Source organism: Hermetia illucens, chromosome 2 (assembly GCF_905115235.1).
Source record: "Hermetia illucens chromosome 2, iHerIll2.2.curated.20191125, whole genome shotgun sequence".
Lineage (NCBI taxonomy): Eukaryota > Metazoa > Arthropoda > Insecta > Diptera > Stratiomyidae > Hermetia > Hermetia illucens.
In genome coordinates, this window is record NC_051850.1 from 169,385,601 (window position 1) to 169,396,584 (window position 10,984).

Genomic DNA, 10,984 nt, shown 5'->3' on the forward strand with positions numbered 1-10,984 from the left:
TGCCGGTGTCATTGGTCCAAGGAAAATGTACTTTGAGCCAATTGACAGGTACACTAGCATATTCCGGACAGAAATATCCGCCATAGACAAATGTTCCTCCTTTAATCTGTAAAGGAAGGGAGGCAGAACATAGATATTCTCACCGATAGCCAAGCAGCGATCAAGGCACTTAGGTCCAACCAGGTGAACTCTAAACTGGTATGGGAATGCCTTGAGAGACTGAATACACTCGGCTCGTCCAACAAGGTCTGGATACTTTGGGTTCCAGGCCATGCTGGGTTGGAAGGCAATGAGGAAGCGGACGAACTAGCCAAGAAGGGGGCAGGGATGCCTTTACACAGGCCAGAACCCTTCTGCGGAGACGGAAACGGTTTCATAACAATGAATCTAAGAAATGATAAGAAACGGTTGAGGGAACTTTACTGGACGGGCCTACCAGGGATGGAGAAGTCCAGGGTGCTTATTGGGGGATACGAATCCATGCGCACAAAGGATTGCTTAAACCTTACCAAAAAGAACCTCCGAATAGTGGGAATTTTCACTAGTCATTGTCGGCTGAACTATCACCTAGGGAAGCTAAGGACATCTACGGACTCTGCCTGTAGGTTTTGTGAGGAGGAGGACGAAACCTCTATACACGTCCTGGGACAGTGTCCGGCACTTGTGCAAAGTAGGTCGAGGCATTTGGGAGAACACTTAATACCAGATGCAAAGCTGATCTGGAAGTAGGGAACATACTAAAGTTCCTAACGGTTTTAGGCCTGCTTGAGATACTATGATCAATAGGTACACTATAACTAGTAAAAGGGGCACAATAGTTCTTCAAGGACGCGGTGCGACTTTCCCTTAACACAATAATAATAATTGCACTCTATGCAATAAAGGCGTGATTTATCAAAGCCTTTGTGAAATCTTTCAGAACCTTACAGCGCTTTTGGGGTTAAAAAGTGTGCCAACTTTATACAGTATATTTTTTAAGCTCCGGAGGTTCGTCAAAGAGGAACGTTTTTATAACTGAAGCATTAGGCTCTCTGTAGCTTCTTGCGAGTTGATAGGAGGTTTAGTAGCATTCTACCTGATCAGCTAGAGGACAAGGTATCTATGGTTATGCGTTCGCTGAGTATGCTGAGCAAGAGATAGGGTAGATGAAGTCTAGTTTCAATAATATGTCGAGGCATGGGTTGGGGTTTCCCTCATGAATGATTGCTATATACCCGATTTCAACAACAGAAAGGTATATAAGGAGGTACTCTTCCTTTCCATCGATGAAATCGGCTCGAAAAAGGTGAATAGGAGGAATGGTTGAGTTATCTGCCTGTGGTGTTATAGCGTCCATTGAAAAGGAATGTGTGAGTGCACAAAGCATCTGATAAGCAGCTTATGCATGACAAACCGAGGAAACCAGATTGAGAGGCTGTTGCTCAACGAATTCGACCATCTCACCGTCATCACTCATCAGTATCAGCAATGTATTTGATTTTTAGTTTCTGCTCTCCGAGGAGTTGTTCAATTTCCTGTAAACGCGTATGATTACTACTTTTTTGGTATATCTTCTTTACCGGCTGGAATTTGGTTGTATATAAGCACAAAGGCGACCGTGAAGAAAGCAGGTTTTTTCGCATATTATCGTTGAAAAATCGTGGCTATGCTTCCCACACGGAATTTCGGTGCGCAACACAACTGTGTAGTATTCCGCAACAATGGAGATTTATAATATAGAGTAGAAGGATGCTTTCTATGAGCAGTTGTTCAGGACAAACTTCCTAAAATTAGCATTTATTTCACGACGATTTTCGGTTGGATAGGTTTTGAGAACGAGACCTGTTTCACACAAATATTTTGAGCTCTATCTCCCCTACGTTTCTGCTATTACCAAAAATAAGATCAGTTTCGGCTGCAAATCGAGCCCTTTTATTTGATACCCCACATGACCACATTATTTAAAAAAAATATACACCCTCCTTTCGTATGTATGCGGAGCCTCTTCAAGCGCCACTCGCTACATATAAAGGGACACAGACCACATGTTCTCACAAAATTTCGTGACAATCTGTTCAACCTTTTCCGAGTAAATCGGCTGTGATAAATAGACAGACACACGGACTGACAAACATTCAACCTTAAAAAGCTTTGATCAATTTTATAACCTTCATCTTTTCCACATTTCAGATAAATACCGTGTGCCGGTGAAATATTCTACCTAAAAATTGATCCAATACTAGAAGGAAGCGCTAGACTCTGTGTAGCATCTTTCGAATTGCCATTGTTTTTGTAAGAAGACGACATGCTTTACAATCTTCCAGCCGAAGGGGAAGATATCTATTGCCATGTGTCCACTGAGTATGTTAAACAACAGATACGGTGGATAAAATTCACCTTCAGTACCAGGACGAGGTATGAGGTCAATATTATCTCACTCGATTACGGCAACGAAAGAGTGCAAAAAGAGCAATCTTCCTCTACATCAATCAACGCCCGAAAAAGGTTAGCAAGAAAAATGTTGAAGTTATCCTCTGTGGTGTTATTACGTCCTTTGAAGAGGATGATTGGAGCGTAAAGGGCGTCTTGATAAGCAGTTTATTTTTGAGTCCTCAACGGGCCTTAATCATTGTTAACAATTAGCTCGTGCAAACAGAGTTCTTTGTTGGTTACAAGGTGAAAATTTTGGGGGTTGGGGTTGGGGTTTAAAACATGCAAAAACATCAAACGAAAAGCCTCCATTAATACTTTTCGAAGGTTTGACATTTGTTCGAGTTTTTGACATTGTTAGAAACGGGGGAGCGCGGAAGGTTGAAAATGATGATTCTTCTAACGGAGCCATTCACAGAAACTGCCATACCAACAATCTAGAAACGCCCCCTAAGTTTATCCTCAAATAGATCAAAGTAGTCATTTCTGTGTAATATTACTGCAACATAATACTAAACACCAATTTCACAGTAAAGTGAATAGTTTCCCTCGACGATTACCTGCCTTGTCGTGGTGAGGGAGCTCAGTAAGGTAAATCCTTTAGGAAAGGAGAGGTGACACCTGAAGCAAAGCGGTGATCAAAATCCCAAATCAAGGTGTGACTACCGTGCCGCGGGCTGAATGGCCGCAGGGGTAATGATGATGTGGCCGTAGACGGTGAACTCTGGGTGCCAGATGACCTCCAGTTTCAACCAGCTTTGTCTCGGCAAGAAGGGGCTTTACCGAGATCGAGTTACTTTCCACGGTAAAGCTAAAGCCATGGCAGCCAATTATCAGAAAACAAAAAAACAAAAACCTATTAAAAAACTAAAATTAAATCTCGATCGTGACGATCCAACCCCATGTGAAGAGGCAACCAGATTCAGATTTCCCATTCACCCAAGTGGGAACCAATCTAATTAGGACCCGGTCCTTAACGGAAAAGCCGAATCAGGCCCCTTCTGTCAGCTGTTCTGACCCCGGGCTCCAATCGACACCACCTGCTGAAGGTAAAATCTTGCCCATGGGTAAGCACCTGTCCATGGACAGCAAACAGCCTTCGGGCAAATCGCCTCCTGGCAAACCAACTCCGGCCAAATTGCCTTCGGGCAAACTGTGTCCTGGCAAGCCGGCTCCAGGTGCATCGCCTTCGGGCAAATCACAATCCAGGGGCACCTGCGGCAAAGAGGAAACCAAGGCAGCAGCGGCCCTTGGACGATCTCAACTCTTCGGCAACGGCTAGGCTTTCATTTGCAGCCAAGGTTATCGAAGCGGATGGATGAGTCTTGTATGATGACTCTATCCCGTTACAATACTGAGTAGGGCGAACAGCTTGGGAGGGAACTCCTACTAACTCAGGCAGTACTACTCCTCCCTCAACGATGTGTGGGAGGGTGCGCGACTAACTCTGAAAAGGTCTCTGAGCTGCCATCGCTCAAAAAGTGCTTTCTCCAGAAGAGCGTAATGGTGCTGAGGTTCTGAAACAACTTGGTGTGCAGAATAACCTTAACACCTCCACCTGTATGTTACAAATGTCGACTTCTAAAATCATGGAAGGGGACGTGCAGCCTTGGGCATTTTCATTTCAAGCGTAGTGAGGTGCCATGTTTCCCAAATAATTTTGCAGCATTGAAAAGCGGCGACTGCGCTTATCAGTCGTCGGATCAATAGCTACAAGACATTAATATACCTCAAACAAGAATCGTGCATTATTGGTGGAGTAGTCAGGGGCCTAACTTCCAACATGCTGACATGTTGTATGCCAATGGAAGTGATCGACCCCACTCCTGCATGATAGTCTCAAAAGACCTCCAGGCTAATTTGGTTAACTACCCATGTGATGGTGACACCACATCGGCTAAACTAACCATAAAAACTCAACAGGAAGATAAAGAAATATTGTGGTGTTCTGCATATTTCCCCTATGATGCAGAAGAGGTTCCCCGGGGGTTCAGCAGAGCTATCCAATATGGGTAATAGCAGGATAAGATATCAACGCTCACCACCACTGGGAAGTTCCAACATCATTTCAGGATCGAGACTACTGGAGTGTATAGTAGGAACCGGTTTGCAGATCTTTAATTTGTGTAATGAACCCACTTTTCTTCAACGTGGTTAGGCGCGAGGTCATCGACATCACGGTGACATCCCCTGACATTGCGGCTCTGGTCGGAGAGTGGAATGTATCAAACGATATCACACTCTCGGATCACGGACGCATTGATTTCGTAATTGGCATGTATCCACCTCCACCCACTCCATTTCGGAATCCGCGGAAGACAAACTGGGCGACGTATAAAATAGAACTGAACGTCCGAGTTACGATCCCTGGGAAGAACATCAAATCCATTGCTGGAATTGCGAAGACAACCCAGATTATCACAACTAGCATGAAAGAAGCTTTCGAAGAAAGCTGTCCACTCAAAATACAAAGAAAAGAAAACCATCATGGTGGCAAAACAGAGGAGAACATTAAGGATGCTCCGCAATTGTGCTCTGAAATGTGATTCAGCCACTGGCTGTAATCGCTATAAAGAGCCACTAAGGAAGAGCATAAGATCAGCCAAACGATCATCATGGAGACGCTTTTGCGAAGATACTAACTCTCTGGAGGTAACCTCAAAGCTGAAGCGGCTTCTTGTGGAAGAACGTAACCAGAAGCTGGATTATTTACCTCTACAGAAAGGAAAGTACTCAAAAAGCGATGAAGAAACGTAAACCACTTCCTTCAAGTGCACTTCGCAGGCAGCATCCAAAATCTAATATCGGGGCTAACAGGCGCATACAGACCTCAACCGAGAGACTGGAATCTGGCATGCAAAGTAGTAATACTGTTACTTCCGACTGATCAGTCTAATGTCCTTTCTACTGAAAGGACTAGAAAGACTAGTAGATCGGCTCATAGGATGGATATTGAAGGAGCCTTGAATTATACCTCATTCACGGCAATTTGTGATGCAGCGAGACAGCATGGTATCGAACCGCTGTGGATACTTCACATGCTAGAGTGAAGATAAATCCACATATTGATCGGCCAGAATTCTACTGAGGCAGGATGCCCACAGGGAGGGGTTCTCTCTCCGCTGTTATGGCTTCTGGTAATGGATACGCAATCATTTGCGGACGATCTAGCCGTAATAATCACCGGCAAGTTTGCGGACACAGTATGTGACCGTTTCAATGCAACTCTGCATGAAATCCACAAGTCCGCAATGGACTCACGGTGAACGCTAGGAAGACTGGACTAGTTATGTTCACTAAGAGCGTCAGGCAGGACAGCTATACGCTACTCGCCCTAGCAGGCGCGGATATCCAGCTGGCATAAACAGTCAAGTATTTACAGTAGTAGAGTACATTTCGACTGCAAGTTAACGTGGAAGCACCATATCCAATAGCAATATCAGAAATCCTATAGATTGCTCTGGTTCTGTTGGAATGCGATAGGTAAGACCTGGGGATTTTCACCAAAACGGATACATTGGATGTATACATTCATATTAAAATCCATTTTGATGAATGCATGCATCATCTGGTGGCCGAGACTGAACTTTCCTAACAGCAGGAAGCTGCTAACGCCGATTCAGAGGCTTAGTTGCCTAAGTATTACTGAAGCAATGAGTATCAAGAGAACCTACGGACCATCGGTACCATCGTAGATTCGGCGAAAAAGCTACTAGATGTACGCTCCCGTGTAAATTCGCGTCTACCTCAAAAAACTAGGTCCGCGGGGTGTCCTGGCGACGGCCACTCAGAACGCAGCGCCTAACAATTTATGACCCTCTCAGCGGGCGCAGTTATCTTGTTGATACTGGTGCGGAGGTTTCGGTTCTTCCCGTGCCCCGGCACTGCCGGCTATTCCCACCATCTTTGAAACTTGCGGCGCGAATTCCTCGCGTATTAACATCTACAGGCAAGTGAACGTGAGTTTTGGCTACCGAAGGACGTTCCCGTGGCGATTCATCCTGGCGGATGTCAGCTTCCCCATTTTAGGCGCAGACTTCTTGTGTCACTATGGGTTGCTAGTGGACTTGCAGAACAGGTCCCTTGTAGACCCCACGACTAGTCTTACTTCGTCAGGCCGAATCTCTTCTCACCCTAACGACAATCTTTCCGTACTTTTGGAGGACATTACTGACTCTCGTGTTCGGGCACTCCTCAAAAAGTTCAACCAGATTACTACCGAATGTAGTCCCTCTAAACCAGTGAAGCACAATGTGTAGCACCACATTAATACCTCTGGTTCCCCGATCTTCTCAAAGGTGCGTCCCCTACCACCCCAAAAGCTGGCTATTGCACGGAGAGAATTCGAACAACTTATTCAACAGGGTATCTGCAGACCTTCAAACAACTGTTGGTTTTTTCCACTCCATATAGTCCCCAAGTCAAATGGCGAATAGCCCCCTGTGAGGATTATAGAAGGCTAAACGCATAGACTGTTCCTGACCGATATCCCATTCCACTCACCCACGACTTTGGCCATCATCTCGTAAACTGCCGCATCTTTGCGAACTTGGATTTAACAAAGGCGTATCACCAAATCCCTCCAGCTTCAGAAGACATTCCAAAGACGGCAATATGCACAACCTTTGGACTCTTCGCGTTCACACGAATGATTTTCGGGTTGTGCAATGCGGCGGAAACCTTTCAAAGGTTCATTCTCACCATTTATACCACGCGACTGCGGCTCTACCTTCCCATTCACTTGGAGGTGAAAGGGAAAGCAGCGAGTGACGCAAATAGACTCGATACCATTGGACCGGTCATGCGTCTATTTGGAAATTCCTTGAAAACATCCGGTAGCTCAAATGCTGGCCGATCATATGGTTTCCACATTCGTCTTTGAAAAGACATACACTGTCGTAATCACCGAAAAAGAAGAATGGTCGATAAATGGCCATGAGCCTTTCAGATTGCAGATTTAATAATCTTCACCGACGGGTCAGTCATGGAGGGCGGATCGGACTCAGGGGTGTTCTTGGGGAATCCGTTTATGGAACTGCCCCGACCCCTCGAAAAAATGACGGCCATATTCCAGACGGAGATATATGCCATTTTATTGGCAACAGAAGACTGTCCGCGACAAAAATGGAGGGATCGCACTTTTCGAATCTGTTCCGACAGTCGGCCAGCATTATCAGCTCTAAACAGCAACGACATATCAAGCCAATTGGTGTGGAGTTATCATCAGGTGCTGTTGAAACTTGGCCGACTGAACGAAATATTCCTGATGTGGGTGCCGGGGTACTCAAACATCGCTGGTAATCAGGAGGATGGCAGACTGGCTTGCCTAGGGTCTGCATTCACAATGATGGGGCCAGAACCAGCTTTTGGAATCCGGCCATCCATTGTCAAATCTACTGTGAAGGGTGAAATTGTAAGGATTCACACAGCCGAGTGGAGAAATTTGAACTCTTGGCGGCAGGCGAAAATCCTTTTGAAAGAAACTGGAGTCGCCAGAGCGGCATTTTTGTTGTCCATATGGAAAAGATTTGGGTGGTGGTTTCGGCTATGTGCAGCCAACGCCCGGCCTCTTCAGAACTCAGACGAAGACATTTTGGTAAGGTTTTCTTCAATAAAGGATCAGCACACTCTCTGTCTCTGGAAAATGTTCTCAGATTCGCTAAAGCCTACGAGCGCTGTATGCGGGAAGCCATTGAATAGGCGATTTACGGGAATATTACAATGGGCCTAACAATGACCTGAGTGCTCGGAGCTGCGGCTGCGGAACGGTCAAAAGGAGATACTGGGAGGGACAGTAGCAAAGGAAAGTTGAATTGGGAAAGTGTTTGTCTGTCAGGAGAACTGGAATGCAGTTAACGACATGGTGGGGCTGATTCAGAGAAGGCTGAAAGGATGCAATCGGTAGGCGAAGGAAGAGGCTAGAGCCGTGCCCACTCCGCGACATAATATTTTGCCGTAGTTCCGAGGAGAAGAGGACAAGTGTTAGAGGGATGTTTTAATGGGTAAATATTCCACTGGTTTTGGAAGATTTCCACCTCCGGAAAAAAAAAACAGATAGATATTGAATCGATTCTAATAAGGCTTTGTTTCACACAAAACCCTAAATTTGTACACAGGAATACAAAGTTCATAATATATAAAACCTTTATACGACCTGTCCTGTGTTACGGCAGTGAGATATGGACGAACCAGGGCGGGGAGCAGAAGATCAATGCGTTCAAACGTCGAAACTCTCAGAAGAATTTAGGCTCAGTGGGAGTAGACGGGGGATGGGATATATGACGAACCAGAAGCCTCCAGTGGACAGAACATGGATGCCAGCGACCACCAAGAAAACACCCAAAACAAATGGGATAGGGGGGACTGAGTGGACAAGGCAAGTTAGATGCTGCACGGGTTCCGAAATTGGAGGACACTTATGGTACCAAAACTCCTTCAGTAAAGCGGGGATCATCCCAGACGGTGTCGAATTTCTGGTGCACCAAACCCACTAGCACCGGCTTTATGAATACTTAGTTCTTTACAACAAAATAATTCCCTGACCGCTACTTGTTTGGGATATGATCTTTCGATTGTTACATTGCCCTTGAGACTAACATTTTCGATGTAGTTTTACAATTTTATTAACATTTAATCCAGCTCCAAACGAGTTAATTGGGTAATTCTATTTGAAAACAAAATATGACCCCAGGTGATTCACCTTGCTGTAGTATGACTTTGGTAGATATGACTAAGCCCAACGCATGAAGCGGAGAGTTGGGATCTAACCGGTAGACATCAACATGATTGGAAGAATCAATAATAGCTGGGAAGACCACATAATTTACACAGTGGAAATAACGAGATTCAGCCACTGAAACAGATTCCAGTTATTACCGGTGTAGGTGAAATATTAAAGTTACAAAAATGTTCGAGGGACGGTTCTCATTTGGGGTATCGAGTTACTAAAAATCGTTTACTTACTCTTCGTTCCTGAAGTATAGTATGTATCCTTATGCGTGTCCAATCCGCTCTAAGAAAAGTTCCCGCGGTTCGGTTTACTGCTCCCTGGAACAATTGAGAAGGACACCTCAAAAACACTTCTTAAACAGAATTTCGCAGCACATGTGTATTATATTGTAACCACTTCAGGTGACTTCTTACAACCTTTACATCGCCCGTCGTAAATCACTTCGTAAATAACTCTAACAACTTTACTAACTCAAGTAACAATGCGATTACGTAATTGAAAATTCCCGATTTTCCGCTATCTTCAGTTGCCGTATTTAGAGAAGAAAGATATTAGACAGTGGAAAGAGCGTAGGAAAAAAATATTTGTAGATGCACCATATGAATGGTCGAGATCACAGCACAAATTAGCACTTCCTCTCCGAACTAACAGCTCTTAAATGGATGCACTTACACTCAGAATGATTTGTATGAAAGATACTTCTCATACATCTCCGGCCACAATAATTGAATATGTTTTCCACTAATTGACCAACAATATAATTATTTGAAGGAATTTTGAGACTTTAGGAACGTTCGCTGCGAATATGGAGTTCCGAGAAATCCAGAACAGCGAAAAAACAGTTACAATTTGCTAGTGAATATCGCGAAAACTGAATCCGCTGGAAGTGATCTAAACTCACTTTTCCAATCAACAAGTGGCTTATCTTGCTAAGATGCACTATCAGCTATGCAACCTTGACGAAACTCGACCTGGGTATGATAAGAAACCTGTGCCCAGAGGAAGCTACCTCTACCTATCACGGCGGCGATCTAAGCTCCACTGAAAGGTTTCAGCGAGTGATAACAAAAAGCTGAGTAGGGGCTAGAAGCTCGCGGATATGTGCAGCTGATACCTTACGGGCAAAAGATACGCGATCTTGCTGAGGTAGAGGCTCGTTTCATATTCAGATTGGAAGAACTAGAACTTCCAGTGGCCTGGAATGGATTTCATGGGAATTCACACAAGCTCGCAGATACCACCAGTAACATCTGGAATGAAGTTAGAATCACCCACACTTCATGGGGCCATTGATCGTAGACGCGCTCAATTTATAATACTTTGCATATCTGCCGGCCTGAGGAGACGCATGAGTGCGCGCATGATGATGCCGGCATCTGAAGATTTCCACTAGCGCTCAATAGATACAAATTTCCAGGTGTACGTATACCAAATATCACCGATGGTATCTGATAGTAAAACAGCTTGAAGTATTTTTGCGTAATGATCAAGCCGGGGTGTGGATGATAAGTGTGTTATCTTCATTGAAAAATGAAGTGTAATTAATACGTTATATAAATACCAACTCGACACCACCAGCTTGCGAGTAGACGTCTCGTGATTATTACCTGGCAGCTTTCCGGATAGGCTTTATCAATTATAAAATGATTTTCATTATTAATACTTATTGTCATCTGATGTGTGTGTGAAGTTGGAAGTGTAAAAATTCGAATCAAGATTCTAATTTCAAATGTAGCATAACTGTTTTCACAACTGGCAAAAGATATTTTCCGTAGACTTCAGATGTGAGATTTATCTGAAATAAATCAAAGTCACAGGTGGAGAGTATTATTGATCATATTCTCG

General features: G+C 44.4%; 1 protein-coding gene across 6 annotated transcripts in view; it reads right to left on the reverse strand.

Moving 5' to 3' along the window:
• Nucleotides 1–10,185, reverse strand: part of LOC119647574 (contactin-associated protein-like 2) — a 231,225-nt gene extending 221,040 nt beyond the window's left edge. For 2 of the 6 annotated variants that reach the window (XM_038048580.1, XM_038048576.1), the window contains exons 1-2: nucleotides 10,041–10,185; nucleotides 9,373–9,456 (exon numbers count right to left, since the gene is read on the reverse strand). The gene's annotated coding sequence lies outside the window, so the exon portion shown is untranslated. Of the gene's footprint in view, nucleotides 1–9,372 lie in introns of all 6 variants that reach the window. The other 4 variants (XM_038048578.1, XM_038048575.1, XM_038048574.1 and 1 more) reach the window with 3 other exon arrangements.
• Between the last annotated feature and the right edge of the window lie 799 nt (nucleotides 10,186–10,984).